Below are 23,117 nucleotides of genomic sequence, written 5' to 3'. Positions count from 1 at the left end.
TTATGGACCTGCCCCCTTTTCTGTTCAAAGAGTCTCAAATGAACCGTTTTTCCTTGAGTATATTGTTAACGTATTCGTGGCATAATAATATGCCAGCATAATGCTGATGAGTATATAACCACACGGAAAAAAATTAAATTGCTGATTCAACAATTCAATTGCTAAAAACAGTGAGTGCGATGTTTCAACGTAGATTTTACAACAAAAAAATGCTACTTTAACCACTGGTTAAAGTAGCATTTTTTTGTTGTAAAATCTACGTTGAAACATTGCACTCACTGTTTTTAGCAATTGAATTGTTGAATCAGCAATTTATTTTTTTCCGTGCAGTATTATGCTAGCATTACACTCGTGAGTGTAATGCTAGCTATACACTCACGAGTGTATAGCTAGCATTACACTCGTGAGTTTATAGCTAGCATTACACTCGTGAGTGTATAGCTAGCATTACACTCGTGAGTGTAATGCTAGCATAATACAATCCTGTGTGCAAATAACATTATGCTAGCTATACACTCGTGAGTGTATAGTGGGTGTATAGCTAGCATTACACTCATTTTTAGCAGGGTATGAATGAAAACTGAAAAAATTCGCTTTTTCTTTAGCTAAACAAGTTCCAAAATACTTAAATATCTTCTTCCAAATACTTGATATGCTTTTTCTTGACCCAGACTTACATGGAGAAGTGAGGAATACAAAGCGCCTTCATTTTTGTGGGTATGCAATATGCATGGTAGGATATCCTGCGTGGAAAGCCATCAGCCTCCATTACTCGGACATCCTACTCGCCCACAACTTGGTACAAAATGCATATTTTGTGTGCCAAAGCTGGAGAAAGAACGTTCAATACCTACAGGATAACATACTGAAATTTCATCAAAATTCGTGCAAATTTTTTTTGCGGGGTTGCACAGCTCAACTATTCCTGTTATCGTGAAATCACCCTAATAATTTAACCGTGTATTATTTTTTAGTCAATAAATCTCTTGTTCTATTATAATCTTCACTTTTTCTTTGCTGAACCTCTCTTATGCTAAGGATACTTTTCTTTTTTCCATCCCTCGCTTCCTCCCAAAAGGATAACAACCTATTCAATTAGTTAGAAGTTTTAGAGCCGATTCTTGTTGTTTTCTGACTTCATTATAATGGCTCACACCATTTGAAATATATAACCTGCCGTTTAAGTTTTATATTAATTTTCACATATCTTAATTTCGTTGAAACATTTTATCAAGTTAGATAGAGAGGAAATGATCAAAGAGATGAACGATCGATAGCAACCTGTCTCCGAAATGATGGCTGCAGATAAAAAATGGGTATATATCCATTACAAATTTTGAAACCTCCGATTTTGTTCCATTTTTCTCTAAATAATCCGATCCAAATATTTCTCTTTACTTTTCACCGAATATTATTGCTCGAGTGAAGAAAATTTAAGAAAAATTTATGTTCGTTCTGCTGAAGTTCGCCTTTAAAATTATTTCGCAGGTTCGCGCCTTATTTTAAAAAAATAATTCCAGTGTTGGCGTCACCAAAAAGTCATTTTAACTTTTGAATCGAGTGAATATTTACTAATGCACTCCAGTTACAAATCAGGATCATGACACAAATACTTGCAACGGTGGATAAAAATGTTTGAGCTGTTGCTGTAATCACAAGCTATTGAGCATTAAAAGTTAGTTCTCCGTCATCATAGAGAAAAAAAAGGAGGTGTTTGCATTTCGGGCATCTTGGAATTTTTCATAGAGTATCTATAGCTTTGATGACGTCATTGGGTACAGCGACGTTTTTATCCTGTCGATTTTCTTGGAAATGGTGTAATTTAAGGGAAAAAGTCATTCTATAAAAAGTGCTTGAAATTAAATAAAGAGTTGATTTAAGTAAAAAAATCGGACATTATGGTCCGTTTTTACAGCGTCAACATAACCCTCAACGAGCGTCTTGTTTACATTGATGACGTAGGTGGGTACAAATCCTCAAGATGCAAACACCTCCTTTTTTTTCTCTATGGTTCTCCGTGTTCAGAAAATAGCCAAATGTACTTCGACTGTTGGTACACCTGACGTACCGATCTCCCTCCCCCTCCCTCACACCACTCCACTCCACTAGTCAGTCAAACGGAGTTGTCGGCTTGCAAGTTAGGTTTGTACTAAGTGTATTTCAATCAAAGACATAAAGACGGAGCGCTCGTATCTAAAAGCACGGGGAAAAAGTGAAGCTAGGTTCGGCGCTGCGCGCTTGTGTGAGTGTGTAAATGAGCGCGGGAATCTATGGCGGCAAACGGAAATTTGATTTGAACTTGTCCTCTTGATTTTTCCTTATTTCTTCTTCGAAACGTGTTTTTAAATGCTTAAAACGATTATATTAAGAAAGTTCGGTCTGCGTCCTAATATATTACACCTACTTTTGCTCGGTAACAGGCAGTAATCTCAGATAAAGTTAGTTTTTCTTCTGCTTATGGTGGTTCTGCAGGTTCAAACAGGCCGTTACAGTTCTAGATCTACGTTACTCCCAAATGAAATCAGTCGGTCGACGACGGACCGAAACTAACCTAAAGTTAATAAAATATGAGTGTGTACCTGAATTTGGGCAAAAATCAACCTAAAATACTTTGTTTCCGCAATTTTATTTATTAGTTCCCGCCCTACATTTGAATTCAAACTTGTCCCGATTTCGCCGCCAATCCTCTAGCCAATAGTAGAGGTGATTGAAAAGAAGCTCTAGAAGCTTCATTTTTTGCTTTTAGTGCTCCGTCTTTATGTTAGAGTCCCTTAATACCCAGAGTAACGACAACTCGATTATCAGCTGACTGGCAGCCGACCTTGGCTGGCCATGGAGGCCGAAACTAGTGCACTCAAACGAACGATATTGGGGGATAAGGATCAGGAATCCTGCGATGTCTGTCACACAGAAACAACAACATCAACAAATTGATCAATTAAAAAGAAAATGAGATTGGTTTGTGAATAATTTCTTAATCTATTTTCATTTTGGACCGATGGCAATAACAATTTACTCTTGATAAACCACAATTAGGTAATATTTTCATTATTCTTGTTCACATACGAGGTACCGCCATCTTGGTGCACTAGTTTCGGCCTCCATGAGCGAGAACCAATCAGAATTGGATTTTTTTTTAGGCCACTTTCAGCCCAATCCTGGCCCAACCAAAAGTGAGTTGTCGTAACTCTGGGTATAAAGGGACTCTACTTTATGTCTTTGATTTCAATGTTCCTGTTTAATATTTACTTTGAATTCAGTTTGTCAACTCTGCATTGGAATCATAGAGAAAAAAAAGGAGGTGTTTGCATTTCGGGCATCTTGGAATTTTTCATAGAGTATCTATAGCTTTGATGACGTCATTGGGTACAGCGACGTTTTTATCCTGTCGATTTTCTTGGAAATGGTGTAATTTAAGGGAAAAAGTCATTCTATAAAAAGTGCTTGAAATTAAATAAAGAGTTGATTTAAGTAAAAAAATCGGACATTATGGTCCGTTTTTACAGCGTCAACATAACCCTCAACGAGCGTCTTGTTTACATTGATGACGTAGGTGGGTACAAATCCTCAAGATGCAAACACCTCCTTTTTTTTCTCTATGCATTGGAATTCCTAATGCAACCGGTGGATAGAACCAATAGAACGGTAGAACAAGTAAAAACATAGAATAATAACTTTTGCTGATTCATTATTCTATGGTAAAAACGAAACATCAGTGCTTGTCAGGCTTGTCAGTGCATATTGGTGCATTGTGCATTTCTAAGATTGTCGGAAGCGTCGTCCCCTTGGTAATTGTTATTTCGTGCATGTTTCAACGTGTTTCGCGACTCGTGGCTTTTAATGTGGAAATTGTGCATGTGTTTATGTTGTTTCCTGTGTCTGGATCAAGCTCCTGTTTCTTAACTTGACTAGGTAAGATAATTTTCATGAAATTACTTACCTCTCTAACCAGCAAAATCTGTCGGCATTTCCATGTGCTCAACCCTTTCTTTGTTATCAGCTTTGTTGTTTTGCCGAACCTGCACGCACCATACCTGGTACTTACCCGTATTATATTTTCTTGTTGTACATACTTAATACTTGAATCTTCCTCCCATTTGCACATTTCTGGGCACTATCTCTATTGGGAAGATCCTCAAGGTGTTGCTGTAGATTAGTACATAACATAAGATCAGACTTCAATGTACGCACGGAATAACAGCTCTGATCACTATGATCAGTTAGAGGACAGTACGATGATGGTCCTGTCAAATTTTAACCGTTTGATACTCAAACATGCCAAAATAGTTGCCTAGAGGCAGTGCTTTTAGTTGCGCTGAAAGTTTTACGATCACAGTAAAAACTTGATCAAGGAATTAATAGTTTAGAACCGGAGCTTTTGCATCTGATGTTGTAAGTGGTAAATCCATCTCCGGCGCGAGTCCGCATCTTTGCCAGACAGAATCAGCTCCTCTTTTTGGATGAACATGAGAGTTTAATGGCAGCTTTGGTTTGGTACCAAGATTTTTCCTGATTTTTCAACCGAAAACCATCCACATACTTAAGTAGGCACTAATGCTTTGTGAAGTGTGCAATCATAATAAATGCAATAATATGTGCATGATAATTTCCAGAATCTCAAGCTCGTTGTGAGCATGTACATGCTTTTCAATATTACTCGATTTTTCTTAAAATTAGATCATTTCAAAGTCTACTTACCAGGAAAAAATGGCAAGGAAATTTTGAACATCTCCTCGAATTCAAGAAAAATTTAAGTTTTGCTCAATTTTTCCTCCCAAAGTGTTGTAAAATTCAGACATCCAACTTTTAAACTCGCTAAAATCAGTAGGTCCGCAAAGTCCGACTTCTTGCTTTGGTATTCAATTAGATGCCAAAGAGCTTGATGCAAAAACGGCTTTTTTCGCCCCCCCTCTGGAATTTCTCCAGACTTTGTGTCAACACACTCCCTCATATTTTAAAAACCTTCATTTCATTCTCTCAAGCCTCATTAGGGATGGCTGGATTTAGTACATTTTCCTCTTTTTACTTCTATCACCCAGCCATCTCCTAAAATCACCCATTATTTTTAATTACTGAACTTGCAACTGATAGCTCCACTCTTTATAGCCAGCCAATAGCGTGTAGACTTGTTGTCTCACCACCTGTGACGTCAGCAAGTCTATAAAAGCTTGCGCTGCCCCAAAATCTAGGTCCTACTCCATCCCCGACCCGTACTAGTACGTAGTGCCTTTTTCGCCCTTTTGGCACATTCTAAGTGACTATTGTAACTCTGTAATTCTCTCTTTCGGTCAATACAATCTCTCTTTCCATCTCAAAATTTCGTTATTTAATTTTTCCGCGTAGTTTGTTGTTCCTACACTAAGAGCAACTGGTGCCGAACGGATATTTCCAACTCTTAACTTTGACATAGTGCTGAAACCTTAACTTTGACTCTATATCAACATCTTTAACCTTGACACTTTGTCTATTGATTACTCATACTTGAGTGCTTCTTTTCCCAAATTTTCAGACCCCAAAAAAATTTGGGGGGGTGGAAGTCAAAACCTGTGAACCTCGATATCTCTCGAACGAAGAAAGATATCGAGGTCCGGTTTGGACGAAAAATCGTCTAAAATTGCATACTTTAAGATTCTAATAGTAGAAATCCCGATATCACATTTTTAAGTCAACATACAGGGTTATTCAAAAGTTACGCACCACTGGCCATAACTTTAGTTCTAATTATGATATCGATTTGCGGTTTGTGGCGTCCTTCCTCATATCGAGGGGGAAATTTTTTTTTTTTTTTTTTTTTTTTATATTTTTATTGTCATAAAGGCAATACATTTATGTCACTACTACTATGTTAAACTTAGTATCTATTGACTTATTACTAACATTGGCTTATTAGTTATAAATACGATTAGAACAGATAATAAGTAAATATACTTATTATAGAATTAGTGGTATGTAATACCATAATTATTGTTTGAAAAGTTAAATTTATCTTAGTGTGTAATAAATAAGGATAAGGATATGTTGTAGATTAATTGGAGTTAACTTTAGGTATTTTTAATAAATGTTATAAATGAGATTAGTGTCTTTTTATTTGGTTCACGTATCCTCCCCCATGCCGGCGCCACCCAACCCAACCCCAAACTGTCCCAGGCGCAGTGATCTGCTTCCTAGGTCAGCCGCAGGGCGAGCAGTCCTGGCAGCGACACACAGGAGACACGTTTACCAATTTTATACAAAGCGTGCTGGCAAGTCGAATACATTTCTTCTTCTCTTCAGTCGCCTGTTTATGATTGAAGTGTTTAGTAATTCCAGACCTTCATTATTAGAGTGATAGTGAAGTCGTTCTTCATATTTAGTAACCGTATCTTTAATGGTTTCTTTCACTGAGGGCATCTCCAGCTCTCTTCTTATATCTTCGTTCCTGATAAACCATGGAGCGCCTATTATTGTTCTTAGTACTTTGGATTGAAAACTTTCAACTTTATTGATGTTTGAAATGCTGGCACAGCCCCAGATTTGACATCCATAGAGCCATACAGGGCGTAGAATTTGGTTTTATAAGAGAAGTTTAATTTTAGTAGATAGTTTAGATTTTTTGTTAAGCAGCCAATACATTTTTTTGTATTTAATATTAAGTTCTTTAAGTTTTATTTTTATATGGTTTTTGAAAGTTAGTCTGGAGTCGAGATAAATTCCTAGGGAGCGTGTGGTTGAAACTATGGGTACTTGTTCTTCATTGAGAAAAATTGGGAGTGGAGTAATTTTTTTGTTGGTGAATATAATATGATTAGATTTTTGTGCATTCAGGCTAGTGCCATTTTCTTTAACCCATTTTGAGACGTTATCTAGTGAGTCTTGTAATTTGGTGTTAGCTGCATTTAGGTTTTTATCAATTTCTGCCAATGATGTATCATCCGCAAAGGTGCCTATAAAGCCATTTGTGGGTTTAGGTACATCATGGGTAAAAATGTTGTAGAGGATGGGTCCTAGAACGCTACCTTGCGGTATGCCAGCCGTTATTAAACAAATTTTAGAGTATGAACTGTTGAACCGGACTCTAAACCGTCTACCGTGCAGGTAAGATCTTAAAAGTTTGTAGTGATTCTCAGGCAACAGGACTCGGATCTTGTAGAGAAGACCCAGTTGCCATACTTTATCAAAGGCCTGCGCAACGTCAAGAAATGCCGCTGAGCAGACCTTTTTTTCTTCCAAAGTCTTCTCTACAAGTGCCGTCATCCTGTGAACCTGTTCGATTGTAGAGTGCCCGGCTCTAAATCCAAACTGGTGTTCGGGAATTATCTTGCCTTCTTCTAATAACGGTAGGAGTCTTTTAAGGTAACATCGTTCAAAGATTTTGCTTAACAAAGGCAATAGTGATATTGGACGGTAAGATGATGCTTTGTCTAAGGGTTTGCCCGTTTTAGGTAGTACAATTATTTCTGCAATTTTCCACGTTCCCGGAAAATATCCCACCTCCAGTATTGCATTAAAAATTTCCGCTATTTTAGCTATTACTCTTGAGGGAAGTTGTTTTACTATCTCGCCTGTTATGCCTTCCATTCCTGGTGCTTTTTTAAGTTTGGTTTTGTATTTAATTAGATCAAAGATTTCACCTTTGGTAATTTTATTAATGTTAATGGCAGGGTTTGGTGTAAGTTCTTGGATTTCGTCAATTTTAATGCATTCTTCCTGAATGGATTTATTGGGGGAAAAAACCTTGCTCAGATGATCAGCAAAAGCATTTACTTTTTCGGAGTCTGTTTTTAATTTGGTACCGTCATTGGTTGTTAAGGGAGGGGAATGGATAAGTGGGCGTTTAAGGTATTTCACAGCTTTCCATAGGGAATATTCTGTGTGTTTGGTGGGTGTAAGAGATTTCAGGAATTTTTGCGTTTCCTTATTTCTATAAAACCAGCAGTCTTTTGTGACTTCTTTATTGAGAGCATTAAGTTTTTTGTGTAATTCAGGGTTCCTGTTGTTCATCCATTGTTTTCTAAGTTTTCTAGCTTGATTGATTTTTTCTAGTAATTTTTTGGGAGTTTTGGGGATAAATGGGATAACTTTAATTATTGGTGTGTTTTGTTTTGCTGTTTGAATTATCTGATCTGTGAGCAAGTTAATTTCCTCCTCAATTCTAGCTGGGGTGCTGATTGGGTTAGACGTGTCGAATTTAATTACATTATTAAGGTTTTCTCTGAATTTTTTCCAGTCTGTCTTTTTATTCGTTATTTGTTGGGTTGGAATTTTCAATATAGCTGAATTTGCTATGTCTAGGTTGATTGGAATGTGATCGGAGTCTAAGGCTGTTTCTACCTCAGTTACTCCAAATACCATAGAATGTAAGGCAATTTTTCGAGTTACAAAAAAGTCTATAACATCTGGTTTTTTAAGTGGGTCAACTGGATAATGTGTGGGTTTACCCGAGGATGCATAGTCTGCGTGGATCGCACTTGCGGCTCTGTCTAGTGCTCTCCCTCTTGTTAGCGTTAATCTTGATCCCCATTTAACATTTTTAGAATTAAAATCACCTCCTACTATGAATCGTTCTCCCAGAGAAGCGAGATACTCGGCGAAATTTTCTTGGGTGATTTTTTCATTAGGTGGGCAATATATCAATGCGATTGTGATGTATCCTATTTTTGTTTTAATTGAGAGAGCTATGGATTGAATCATAGCAGTTTTAAATTCACTATGAATAAAGTGCTGAATGTTATTTTTAATCATGATTGCAACGCCTCCTCTTGCGTTATCAAAGGGGTGATTCACCCAGTACGCCGAATAACCTCTCTTTTGCAGGTAGTCTGTTCCGCTCATGTGTGTTTCATTTAGTAACATTACATCAATTTGATATTGATCTATAAATTGGCTAACTTTCAATTTACAGCTCGGGGAGAGGCCGTTTGCGTTCCACGCGACTATTCTGATAGAGTTTGATAAGAACTTAACATTATCAATCGCGACAGGTGAGTTATCGTCTAGAAAAATTGGTATTTTATGCTCATCGTAATTACGTCCTGGGTCTCTAAAATTGGGTGTAACAATTGTGCTTAATATATTAGGTGGATTCACCATGCATTAAAGATACAGATTCTAGTTGTAATAGCCTTCCTTCGATTGCTTCGATTCTGTTAAGGATTTTTTCCAGCATTTCTAGTTGAGAATCGTTGTTAGTTTTTTTAGTAGCTTGAGCGTATGTAGAGTTAGATTGATTGGATTTTTTATTGTTATTTGAGGTAGTTTCTACGGGTTGATTATTCTTTTGAGTTTTTTTATTAACTTCGTTTGCTCTTTTTTCTTTATAATATTGGGCTACTTCACAGCCAGAAAAGTTGGCTGTGTGATTGCCGCCGCAATTTATACATCTTGTAGTTTCTAGGTGTTTTCCTTCAGGGCAAAAACTTGTGAGGTGACCGCCTGAGCATTTGACGCATTTAGGTGGTTTATTGCAATAAGCTTGAGTGTGCATCCACCCTTGGCAGCGGTAGCATTGAGGGATTCTGAGAGGGTTAATTTTGACATTTTTTATTTCAACTTTTTGATGTGCAATAAATTTTAGGTCGAATATTCTTTTGTTATCTTCCGAGTGTTCGAACGTTAATTGATGGAGTGAAAGTTTTTTCCTTTGTTTATTTTCGTCCGGTTTTCCTAGGAGATTTACGACTTTGATAATTTTGAAATTTTTTAATTCCAAGTCTTCTTTGATTTCATTTACATCTGTTGATTCGTGCATTCCTTTAGCTATTACTATTTTATTCCTTAAATGTTTGTCAGAGTATGAATACCAGGGTTTTCCTTCTCTAATTAGGTTGTTTCTAACTATTTCATAAGCCATTTGATCTGTTAGGTTGACTTTCCAGATCTTGCCCTGTAGTGCTGTTAATCTATATTTAGCTGGATCTACTCTTTCTAAGAATTTTTTAGCTTCGGTTATGTTATTAACATCACAAATTTTAATGGGAGGGGGGGTAGGTGAAGGAGCTTCAGTATTATTATTACTGCTGTTATTGTTATTTTTATTATTATTGCTGTTATTGTTTGAATTTTTACTATTATTGGAGTTATTAGTTGCTGTTTTATTAGCGTTGTTATTATTAGTATTATTTGATTTTTCCGTATTATTATTGTTTGTTTTTTTAACATTGTTATTGTTATTATTATTATTTTTAAGTTCTTTATCTTTAATATTTTCATTATTTTGATTATCTTTTTTGTTTTTATTTTTATTCTTAACTAAGATCCATGCAGTTTCTTCCTCGACGACTTTGTCTTCATCGAAGTTTGGACTTCTGTGATCTGTGTTATCGTTGGTTTCGGTTGTGTCCATGTCCTCTAGAGCTTCGTAGCGGTTTTGAGTTTGAATGTTCTCTGATTCACTATCGCTGCTGGTTGATGAGCCTGAGCGTAATCGGCGTTTAGCATCTGGTTGAGAGTTAGATGAACCTGGGGTGTTTCCATTGAACTTCACTTTTTTCTTAACTGGAGATTTTGCGTTGGCACTGTCTCTTAATTCCTTCTGGATGTCCGTGAATTGTTTTTGCAGGTTGTTCAGTCTGGCTTTAATTTCTGTATTTTCGGCTTTAACTGTTTCATTTTCAGTTCTAAGTGCTTCATAGACTGAAACTGCTTCGGATGCAGAGTCTCGAATCTGCTTAATTTTAATGATATCATCTTCCTTCAAAAAGCAACTACCATCCTTTTGAAGAAAGTATTGGATATCAATTTTGCTTGATTGTTTAAGGTTATTAACAATTGAGACAGCAGAGGGCAGATTCTCTGTCTGAATAGCTTTAGCATCGACAACATTGTTTGAAGAGTTTGATGAAATAGTAGTATTAGCTGGATTAATTTCACCTGGATTGTTGGTTTCCATTGTTTTGATTGTTGGAGTAGGGTGCGGTTCTAAGTTTTTAGGCTGTGCCTCGTGATCAGGCTTGGTTGCCATACCGAGAATGGCAACTTAACCCACTGAAACACTACGCCACTTTGTTAAATAGATGTGATTAAGTCGTAAACTTGGCAAAGAGTATGTTTCTCACAAAACAAGGTTTATCAGATAGAGTCTGTGATAAGAGAGCGTAGACTGAGCGTGTCCGTACCTCTTGGCAGCTTTAACTCGACTCCGGAAACTTTTTGAGGTACTTTTTAGTTCTTCACCCCCCGGGAGGGGGGGCGGGGGGCAACTCAAAAATTTCAAATGGCAACCCCCATCATGTGATACATCGTTAGAAAGAGCATGAAAAAAGAACATTTTTGGCGCAAACCGGAAGTCGATCTGACCCCCCTGTCAAAAGTTAGGGGGGTCCAAAGGTTATTTAGGGGGTCCGTACCTTCATTTTTTAGAGTAGCTTCGGCGGCTCTTGGACATACCGTTTCTCTTTTCAAAGAGTCCTCGAATACTCCAAGTCTGATACCGAAGTCTTCATATTGCCCCCGGGCCACAACAGCCCCCCCCCCCCCCCCCCGTAGTGGGGGATGGGCCTGTTACAATGAAACATTGCATTAAAATGCGAAAAGTCACAGAAGAGCTTCAAACTTAGCATCAAATCCGAGTGGAACTTCTTGCCAATGTTAACGCAAACGCAGCCTGCGACTTTAAAGTGAGTTTTCAAAACTCTTAGCCCCCTGCCCCCCCCTCATTTTTGGTTGCAGAGCGGGTAAAAACCGGGAAATTCACTAAAAATAATGCCCGAAACTAATGTCCAACTTGAGGAGGACCCTTGAAACGTTGCGATCAGTCGGAGCATTGAAATACTGCCACCCCCTTAAAGTACGGAAACATCCAAAACACCCCCGCTGCCCCCCTCATTTTTCGTTACGGAGCGGGTAAAAACTGGGAAAATCGCCAGAAATGATGCCCCGGTTCCTACCAGCTCTGCAACGAAAAAAGAGGGGGGCAGCGGGGGTTTTATGGATGTTTCCGTCCTTAAAGTGGGCGGCAGTTCCTGTGTTGCAGTTCTCCGACTGAGCGCAACGTTTCAAGGGTTCTCGTCAAGTTCTACAGTGGTTTCGGGCATCATTTCCGGCGATTTTCCCGGTTTTTACCCGCTCCGCAACGAAAAATGAGGGGGGCAGCGGGGGTGTTTTGGATGTTTCCGTACTTTAAGGGGGTGGTAGCATTTCAATGCTCCGACTGATCGCAACGTTTCAAGGGTCCTCCTCAAGTTGGACATTAGTTTCGGGCATTATTTTTAGTGAATTTCCCGGTTTTTACCCGCTCTGCAACCAAAAATGAGGGGGGGGGGGCAGGGGGCTAAGAGTTTTGAAAACTCACTTTAAAGTCGCAGGCTGCGTTTGCGTTAACATTGGCAAGAAGTTCCACTCGGATTTGATGCTAAGTTTGAAGCTCTTCTGTGACTTTTCGCATTTTAATGCAATGTTTCATTGTAACAGGCCCATCCCCCACTACGGGGGGGGGGGGGGGGCTGTTGTGGCCCGGGGGCAATATGAAGACTTCGGTATCAGACTTGGAGTATTCGAGGACTCTTTGAAAAGAGAAACGGTATGTCCAAGAGCCGCCGAAGCTACTCTAAAAAATGAAGGTACGGACCCCCTAAATAACCTTTGGACCCCCCTAACTTTTGACAGGGGGGTCAGATCGACTTCCGGTTTGCGCCAAAAATGTTCTTTTTTCATGCTCTTTCTAACGATGTATCACATGATGGGGGTTGCCATTTGAAATTTTTGAGTTGCCCCCCGCCCCCCCTCCCGGGGGGTGAAGAACTGAAAAGTACCTCAAAAAGTTTCCCCCTCGATATGAGGAAGGACGCCACAAACCGCAAATCGATATCATAATTAGAACTAAAGTTATGGCCAGTGGTGCGTAACTTTTGAATAACCCTGTATGTGTTTTTTTTCCAGTTTTTAGGTCTAGAAAATTTCTTTTAAACGAAAAATTTACAGAGATCTCAATTTTTTATTTGAACCGAAACCAGTTTCTAAATTGTTTGTCTTTTTCCGCATCCAACGAGTGGTCCATTAAGCTGGGGAACCAAACGGTTCCGGAGTTATGATCGATTGAAGTTTCCGCTCAACATGCGCCGACCGATTTTCGCGCGCAAAAAAGTCGGATTTGACTGTTGTTAAATCAGATTGAATGTTCAAACCGAGCAAAATGCATTATTAGGGATTCTTTAGGGTAGCGGAGTTCAGAAATTACAGATACTTCCCAATAATTCACGTTTTTAAAATTATATCTCCGTAGCGCTATTTTAGAGGCCCACTGAGCGCCGACCGGCCGCAGTGGGCCGTTTTCAGGTAGATTTCGAAGAAATATCTACCTATTGCAGACGGTACGACCTCGTAATTTTCGGGAATTTTCGCTCAAAGAGCATCGATCCTGAAGCCCTGAGTTGAAAAATGTAGGTCATAAAAAAAGTACGATATATCTTACTATATTATAAAATCGGAAGCCCTCAAATTGTCGAGATCTGTTCCGCGCTGTCCTGAAGTTACCGTTAGGGCGAGAGTATGGACATTTTACGGACTTGTGACACCTTATGTGCAGTTGCACGGCGCGATCTCCTTTCTTTGAATTTTTCATTTTTAGCCGAGTTATTGCGAAAAATCTGCAAATCTATTTTTGCCTATTTCGCAACTAATATTGATCATATGAACTTGAAATTCGTCATGATGAAGGGGCGAGCTGAAATGGTTATGCTGAAGCTTTTTTCCCATATAATGTTTACAATTGGTCGAGTTATCGCGAAAAATCTAAAAAATTCACCGCGTCTATGTCAAGGTGCACAGAGAATACACTTGAAGTTTCAACATAGACCTTTCTACCCACTGATGCAGCTTTATACGCACACGTGCACCTCGAAGCCCGATTTTTGAAATTTTCACCCACACCAGAGTAATTGTCTTTTTTCCAAATTTGCGAAATTGGGACAAATAATGTAGTCGTCAGATTGCGCAGAAATAACACGGATTCTCATTAAAGACAAATGAGCGTTTTCGATATTTTATGGGACAGACGGCAGCGTCCGAAAAAATCCATAAAACTCTCCCGAGACAGTTTACGAGCTGAGAGGGTCGCGGTCGCCCTCGCCCGGAAGTAAGCCCTGCTATGCTATATGCTTATGGGTCTCGGGGCTCATATCTTAATGCACATAGTAGTCCAGTCAACGAAGGGATTTTAGTGGAATAAACTAGAAAAAAAGCTTACTTAATTTTTTACCATCGATTATATACTTCAAAAGTAGTGTTTTCCAAAAAGTCCTCACTTTTACCCCCTCTGCTTATCCCCCGAGCCCCCCTAAAGTGCAAAAATTACCCCTTTTTTTAAACCTCTATATCTCCTCGCCTAATTGAGATATTCCATCGTGGTTTGTCTTAAATCACTCCTTAAATGTTGAAAATTTTTAATATTCTTCAGTTTTGAATCTTAAGACCACTTAAAATTGGGTTTTTTCGAAAAAACTGAAAGAACCCCGCACAGAGCATGGGCTCAGCGGCTCTCTATGAAAGTGGATGAAACTTCAATAGATTATGTAAAGTTCATAATTAAGGGAAAGCCAAAAAATTAGCTCACTTTTGCGAGTAGAAGCCGAGATATTCGCAATTGAATTCGAGCTATTTTCTATCATGCCGCAGCATGGCGGAAGAATTCCGAGTCCCCTCTCCTCTCGTTGTTCGGCGTTCTCGATCAGATCTCACGTCACTCACGTGAAGATAGGTGCTTATGCGCTCGGCCGGTGCGAATGCCGTACTCCCTCCCTCTCCCCGCATCTGTCAATTCGGTTTCAGCAACTACATTTCAGATTAAACCGGCCGGCGGCGCCGCGCCGGCACGGGAGAGGTGCGAGAAGGAGGGAACTCCATATCGCACAGCCCGAACGGAGCGTCCTAATGAAAGAAGTGAGTGTAAACAATGCGCCATCGTAGTTACCTGGTGGGGAGAGGGGGTTTCCTGGCCGGAGTGCTCGAGCAAGGTAAGGCGACACGGAGAATTTACCGCCGCCGCCGCACAGAAAATAGTCCGGGTTCAATCGCGAATATCTCGGCTTCTATCGCAAAAGTGAGCTAATTTTTTGGCTTTCCCTTAGCTATGAACTTTATATCAATCTATTAAAGTTTCATCGACTTTCATAGAGAGCCGCTGAGCCCATGCTCTGTGCGGGGTTCTTTTAAAATTTAGAATTTATTTTTTTTTAAAAAATGCTCTCTAATTGTTCTCCGGTAGCTCGGATTTTAAAAATACGTGAAATAAACGTTGTAGAGGATGCAATTTTGCATCTTTTCATGTATTGGATGACTTATCTATCACAATTGAGAGAGGAGATAGAGGGGCGGCGATATGACCTTACCGCATCGGCGGAGCGCACTGCCGCGCGCCGCACCACAGCTGTCAGCGCTCAGCGGGTGCCCAACCCATTCTTCAATGAAGGAGGCTAGTCGTAGTTTAGTGTTCCTAATTTTTCACCGATAATGCATTTGTTTTATGACGTATTTTATTCACTGCAGTGTATATATTTTATGATTAAAGATTGACAGAGAGGACAAAGTTATAATCTCCATTTTCGCGTAAGCTGATTCCAATTTTAAATTTTTTTCTTCTTTTTCTAATCTGGATTCAACAGATCAAAATTCAAAGGTACACATCGGAGACATTTTTAAAATGAATTTTGAATACACTTCGATCAATGCACTTCGATAAATATACGTGGGGGGACCCAAAAAAAACCGGAATTTTGCTGTAACTTGGCAACAATGGAAAATATTCGGGTTCCACCGCTAGGAGGTCTAACTAGGAGCTATGAAGAGTCACCAGGCCAAATTTCAACATCGTAGCACATTTTCTTTCCATTTTTGCGAGACTTGGCTTCAGGGGTGTTTGGCGACCTCGTAGTTTTTTAAGATGGGTCAATTTCAGTAACAACACTTAGAGCTCAAATTTTTCTCTCTTGCTCGATAAAAATACGGCTTTCTCTGTTAACCTTTTGAAGTGCTGCTTCTGAAGGACAAGCTTTATCAAAAAGTTCAGTGTAAGTACGGTTTTTCAGTTTCAAAATGGTCTGTATCGCCCGAAACCCCTGTACGGCCCTAAACCGCTATCGCCATCGGCTAGAACCGATGAAAACATGATAAAAATCTCGTTTTTGTGAATGAACATGGTTAAATATTGTTTCGTCTACTAGCAGATATCACTTGGATGTAATACAGAAATATTCAGAACATCGCTGTGAAAAATTTTGGCATAAAACACGTTGTTGCCGAATTGAGCCCCTATTTTGCGCTCTAGCCGGTGACGGCCGCCTGACGTTCAGCCTACGTTGGAACAATAAATCAAACTTTAAAACGAAGAAAAACATTTGTTCACTTATGTTATAAGTAAATCATGCTCCCTGCAACATTCACTCCAAAAATTAACGGAGTTTAGCCGCACATAGCCTATGAAAATCACCTATCTTAAAAAACTACGAAGTCGCCAAACACCCCTGAAGCCAAGTCTTGCCAACATGGAAAGAAAATGTGCTACGATGTTGAAATTTGGCCTAGAGACTCTTCATAGCTCCTAGTTACACCTCCTGGCGGTGGAACACGAATGTTTTCCATCCTTGCCAAGTTACAGCAAAATTCCGGTTTTTTTTGGGTCCCCCCTCGTAACTTTGTCCTCTCTGTCCATCTGTAATCATAAAATATATACACTGCCGTGAATAAAATACGTCATAAAACAAATGCATTATCGGTGAAAAATTAGGAACACTAAACTACGACTAGCCTCCTTCATTGAAGAATGGGTCAGCTAAGCTCCGGGAGGGGGGGGGGGATTCGCCTGCAAACGGTCGTTTCATACCGTTTGCAGGCGAATCCCCCCCCCCCCATCCCGGAGCTTAGCTGACCCATTCTTCAATGAAGGAGGCTAGTCGTAGTATAGTGTTCCTAATTTTTCACCGATAATGCATTTGTTTTATGACGTATTTTATTCACTGCAGTGTATATATTTTATGATTACAGATGGACAGAGAGGACAAAGTTATATTTATAATCTCCATTTTCGCGTAAGTTGATTCCAATTTTAAATTTTCTTCTTCTTTTTCTAATCGTCACAATGGTTTCCTAAAAAGTTGACTTATCTCCTTGGTCCAAGAGGGTTAGGTATTCAAAGACGCCAATCCTCTTCCTTGGATCCAGTCCGGAGTTAGGCATCGATGGTGAAACTGCAGAAATGAGTAGGTATCTCGCTTTGCGGCGTTGCAGACTCCCTGTCGTGCTTTCTTCTTACGTTGAAAACTACTGAACGTCATTTTTTGAAAATTTCACTATTTCTTCCTCTCTTTATAAAGAATAATCTGTGAAAACTCCAAGCCATGATATTCGTCTGGTCTTCTTTTAAATTGAATCGGCTCGTGTGAAAACCGCTACTGTCCATTTTTTCAATTTTGAGATTTTTGGGTCAAAATACTCTTGGAGGTCAGACACTTTCATTAATGTTGTGAAAATGTTTGTTCCTTAGGTTTGAAGCCCTTTTCAGGGGGGGGGGGGGCGTAGTCCGAATCATGCGAAAACCGCTAATGTCCATCTTTCGTTATATGCATCATAATACTGTACAACAAACCAAAATAAAAAAATGTCTCCTGAACGACATTCGGTGATCTTTATGCATTTTGAGGCGCTGAATCCGAATATGACCTTCCTTTTTACCATCACCCTCCAATTTTAGTATCGTTATTTTTTCTTGGTTGTACGGCTTTCTGTGATGAGAATATCGCGTGGCTTGATGCCAAATTCGATCTGATCGAAAATTTTTACAAGTCCGAGACCCAAATTTTTTTGCACAATCTGGCAACATTGCATCGAAAAATTAACTAATTTCTTGCACCATCTTTCAACACTGTAAATGTCAACTGTCACTGTAATGTCATCTTTCTGTCGATGTTGCCAAATTTCACCAATAATTAAATCATTTATTTATTTGCACCGTCCGACAACGCTTTAACCGCCATCTTGAAAAATACACCATTGCATAACCCGCAGATTGAAGGGGCTACATTATACGATTGCATAACCTGCATATTGAAGGGGCAACATGCAATACTTTCATTTTACAGCGTTGCCACATTGAATAATAATTACCATACAACACTGCTATTTAATTCTAATTTTTCTGCACCATCATGCAACGCTGTTGGATTTTTATTCCGGGCAAGTCCTCATATTCACCCTACTGTTAAGGTCTAAAATGACCGAAAAGTGACAAACTGGAGTTGTAACGTCAAAGAGCCGTATGCAAAAACGGCATTTTTCGCCCCCCTCCCCCCCCCCACTAAAACTTATTCAAACTTCGTCTATCAGTTACTAATACTAGAGCGCTTCTTTCCCCAAATTTTCAGAATCCCAAAGAATTTGGGGGGGGGGCGCTAGGGGGGGTGGAAGTCAAAACCTGTGAACCTCGATATCTTTCGAACGAAACAAGATATTGAGGCTCGGTTCGGACGAAAAATCGTCTAAAATTACATACTTTAAGATTCTAAAGGTCAAAATCCCAAAATTAAATTTTTAAATTAACTTATGTGCTTTTTTTCAGTTTTTGAGGAAAAACAATTTCTTTGAAACAGATTAAACTGAAATTTCACATTTTTTGATTCGAACCAAAACCAGTTTTTTAAATTGCTCGTCTTTTTCCGCATCCAACGAGTGGTCGTATAAGTTGGGGAACCGAACGGTTCCGGAGTTATGATCGATTGAAGTTTCCGCTCAACGCGCGCCGACCTATTTTCGCGCGCAAAAAAGTCGGATTTGACTGTTATTAAGTCAGATTGAATGTTCAAACTGAGCAAAATGCATTATTAGGGACTCTTGAGGGTCGCTGAGTTCAGAAATTACAGATACTTCCAAAAAAATTCACGTTTTTAAAATGGGCCTGTTGCAAACTTTTGCTAGAGCAAAAATAAGAGTTGTTTCTTGTAGATAATGCCTCAAAAATCACGATGAGCGCATCGGCAAACTCTGAAATGCACTCATAACTTCACAATCTGCGTAAGAAATTTGCGTTTTTTTAAGCTTCCCGCTTCAAAAACGATACTACGGCACAGGTGAACATTTTGTTAGAGGAGTCGCTCCATCGTCGGCGATATTCATCATGGCCGACGCTTGCGCGCAGTTCCGCGCTTAGTTCGAGGAGAGTTCAAGGTCAATCAATTCGGGCGTGGAAAATATGAACGTTAACACACCGATTGTTATCTGGTCTAATTCAGTTCAGGTGTTATCTCGTCCCATCAAACGTGTTTTGACGGATTGGCGTCGGCCATGATGATTATTGCCGACGATTGAACGACTCCTCTTACAAAATGTTCACCTGTGCCGTAGTATCGTTTTTGAAGCAGGAAGCTCAAAAAACCGCAAATTTCTTACGCAGACTGTGAATTTATGAGTGCATTACAGACTTTGCCGATGCGCTCATCGTGATTTTTGAGGCATTATCTATAAGAAACAACTCTTATTTTTGCTCTAGCAAAAGTTTGCAACAGGCCCATTACAGCTCCGTACAGGACCACTGAGCGGCCGGTCGGCGCCCAGTGGGCCTCTAAAATAGCGCTACGGAGCTGTACTTTTAAAAACGTGAATTTTTTGGAAGTATCTGTAATTTCTGAACTCAGCGACCCTCAAGAGTCCCTAATAATGCATTTTGCTCAGTTTGAACATTCAATCTGATTTAATAACAGTCAAATCCGACTTTTTTGCGCGCGAAAATAGGTCGGCGCGCGTTGAGCGGAAACTTCAATCGATCATAACTCCGGAACCGTTCGGTTCCCCAACTTATACGACCACTCGTTGGATGCGGAAAAAGACGAGCAATTTAAAAAACTGGTTTTGGTTCGAATCAAAAAATGTGAAATTTCAGTTTAATCTGTTTCAAAGAAATTGTTTTTCCTCAAAAACTGAAAAAAAGCACATAAGTTAATTTAAAAATTTAATTTTGGGATTTTGACCTTTAGAATCTTAAAGTATGCAATTTTAGACGATTTTTCGTCCGAACCGAGCCTCAATATCTTGTTTCGTTCGAAAGATATCGAGGTTCACAGGTTTTGACTTCCACCCCCCCCTAGCGCCCCCCCCCCAAATTCTTTGGGGTTCTGAAAATTTGGGGAAAGAAGCGCTCCAGTATAAGTAACTGATAGACGAAGTTTGAATAAGTTTTAGTGGGGGGGGGGGGCGAAAAATGCCGTTTTTGCATACGGCTCTTTGTTTTTCTCGTGCCAAAAATACCCCCAGATATCAAGTTTCAGGCGAATCCATCCGCAAAAAATCAAGTTTGTCAATTTTCGGCCATTTAGGACCTTAACCGGCCGCCATTTTGAGAAATTAGGGTTCTTTTAAAAATTTAACGTCAAATTCGTTTTTCTCGTGCAAAAATACTCCAGATACCGAGTTTCAAACAAATCCATGTGCAAATAGCCGAGATGCCAATTTTCGGCCATTTGAACTTTAACCGGCCGCCATTTAGAAATGGCTTAAGATAATGACTTCGAGTTTGCGCGAAAAAGTTTCTTTTTTTATGCTCTTTTGTACGAGGTATCTCAAAGTGGGTCTTCCCATTTGAAAAAAAAAGTTGGGGTCCGTTACCCCCCAAAGGGGGCCCCCCGAAAATTTTAGGGGGGCCAAAAAGTAGCTCCCTTTGACCTTCGGAACATCCTCCAAGTTTCAAATCTCTATCTCAATTAGGGAAAAAGTTAGATGGGGGGAGGGGACTTATCTAACACCCTCTTTGAAGAAAATCATAATTTTTGTGTGCTTTTCGCAAAAATATTAAAAAATCTTCTAATTCGCGAAAAGCTCATGAAAATGATGATTTTTTATACAATAGGTACTTTAAAATGTTCACTTTTAAAACTTTCGTATGCATGCGTTATATGAAAGAAAATTGCCTATTAAAAAAAATGTTCTTATCTAGCTATTATCATTTTTCATCTATTACGGTCAGGTCTGAACTTCGATGTTTCTTATGTAAGCGCTACGCGTTTTTTTTATAAAAATACCATTTAGATACCAGATATATTTTTTTAATATTTTTTTAAAAAAAACAAGAACAAGTTGAAGGGATAATACACACTATTGCATAACCAACAAATTGAAGGGGTAACAAACAGTATTGCATAACCTGCAGATTAAAGGGGCAATATGTAACACTCAATATGCATAACCCGAAAAATGAAGGGGCAACATACAATCCTTTTTACAGTATTGCTACATTGTCCAATACCCACCCCACACTGTAATTTAATTCGTATTTTTATTGCACAATTTGGCTATAAACTCTTATCTTAAAATCGTCGTTGCCCTACTACTAAGCTGAGATTTTATGCCGATTTGTGTCCTTTGTTTCGCCTATATGGAACGGCGCTTATCATATTTTCAATTTTCATCTGTTGTACCCTAATTTTAGTACATTTGTCTTTTTAATTTTCCAGAGCCGTCATCTTATTTATGCTCCGAGAGCTCTGCCAGGGGATGGGAACTTTGGTTAGAGAAGTAATAGACGTAGCTCGGGATAGCCAATGTATGAAGGTAAGTATTACTTTTCTTACTCGTCTCTACTTCCTACCGAACTGCTCTCTTCCTATTGTCTTTCAGTGGCGTGGCGTGCTTGTATGTTGCGACGAATCGATTGTTTGGAACGCCGTCCGTCCATTTACTGAATTTAATTTTTTTTTTCATATATATTTTTTTTCAGTTAGTTAGTCAGTATATCTTGAGACATTCAGCGTCACAGGCTATTAACATCTTTACAGAGAATTTTGAAAATGGGAGTATATACGAAAATTTAGATTTTTAAATTAAGAGAGGTGAAGAGTTTCAGAATTTTGGTAGTAATATAGGGATCGTCGCTTGTAAGTGGGTCTGTATTTCTGTTGATTGTAGGGGAGTAAATCTGTGATTGAAACTTTGGTCTTTAGTACAGAAAACCGGAAACCAGTTTCATTGGACCAAGTTTGAAGTCTACCTACTGTTATTTTGAGTAGTTCTTTTTGCTATTTTGATGTTTTTAGACAAAATTTAGACAAAATTTGTGTTCATGTTACAGGACGATTCTGAGTCCGAGCACGCTCCAATAGAATACTATCGGATGAGAAGGAAATTCATGTTGCAGGTCGACGGTGAAACTACCAAACCACGTATCTCGGTTTGCGACGTTGCAGACTTCCTGTCATACTTTATTTTTTAAATGATAAACTACTTAACATCCAGTCTTGAAAATGTCTGTGATTTTTCCTCTTTCTGCGGAGAAAATTCCATGAAAATTTCAAGGAATGATATTGATTTGGTCTACTTCTAAAATATAAAATGTGAGCGTAGATTTTTAAAAACCGCAAACGAGATACGTGGCTTGGTAGTTTCACCGTCGATGTCCAATTCATGTGTTCAAATATGTTACATAAAAAAAAATTTCATGTTACCACAACTTATGTACTCTTAAATAACTTTCATTTGCATGACATTTTGCATGATTCCACTCAAGTTTTCCTTGATTTCCCCTATAAATGTTGTGCTCATGCCAGTATGTACTATGTAGTGAGCCAATGCAATTAAGGACCCTTCGCCAAAAAAAACCCTTGCATCCTCCAAAACTATTCATTAAAATATCGAGGGCTCTCCATAGGCTTCATTTGGCATTTTTCCATTTCCATATGCAACTAATTCCCGCAATAAGTTCCCGAAATTCAACCATAGTTTGTTTTTTCTCTGATTTTTTCGCAAGATACTTTTCCTGAATCATCTTCTTCCTCTTCTTCTTCTTCTTCTTCCACCTCCTCCTCCTCGTAACTTTTATGTGTTTTCGTTCATGTTATAGGACGATTCTGAGTGTCAGCATGAAGAATGGGAAAACGTTGGAATAGATCACGATCAGGTGAGCAGGAAATTCATGTTGCATGTTCCTTTCTTGTGTTCAAGTATGTTCTATCAAAAACATTTTATGTTTCTGTCACTTACGTTCTCTTGGAGAACTTCTATCTACACAAATTTCCTTTTTACACATGATTCCACTCAAGTTTTCCGTGTTTGCCTATTATTGTCATGCTAATGTATACGTAGCCCGTAACCTTAGCACAAGGGTCCCTCGTACTAAAGATATGACCGAGTTTAAAAGGGTCACACAGGTCAAAGGGGTTTTTTTTTTA

The 23,117-nt window shown here is 39.0% G+C and overlaps 2 protein-coding genes and 1 long non-coding RNA gene across 3 annotated transcripts in view; 2 read left to right on the top strand and 1 right to left on the bottom strand.

The window, feature by feature from the left end:
* The window catches only part of Klp3A (kinesin-like protein 3A), a gene marked incomplete in the record, with an annotated part of 479,268 nt that overhangs the window by 253,127 nt on the left and 203,024 nt on the right, over positions 1-23,117 (bottom strand).
* LOC109032644 (uncharacterized) overlaps positions 1-23,117 on the top strand; it is a 131,932-nt gene that overhangs the window by 17,062 nt on the left and 91,753 nt on the right. The gene's annotated exons all lie outside the window — the stretch shown is intronic.
* LOC140224757 (uncharacterized) lies at positions 14,214-22,833 on the top strand. The gene is made up of 3 exons (XR_011900006.1): positions 14,214-15,519; positions 21,408-21,504; positions 22,790-22,833. It is a non-coding gene; the product is annotated as an uncharacterized lncRNA (long non-coding RNA).

The sequence above is a fragment of the Bemisia tabaci genome, chromosome 6, assembly GCF_918797505.1.
Source record: "Bemisia tabaci chromosome 6, PGI_BMITA_v3".
NCBI classification, from domain to species: domain Eukaryota; kingdom Metazoa; phylum Arthropoda; class Insecta; order Hemiptera; family Aleyrodidae; genus Bemisia; species Bemisia tabaci.
Note: the sequence above shows the minus strand (reverse complement) of the source record. Positions and strands in the feature narration are given on the sequence as shown.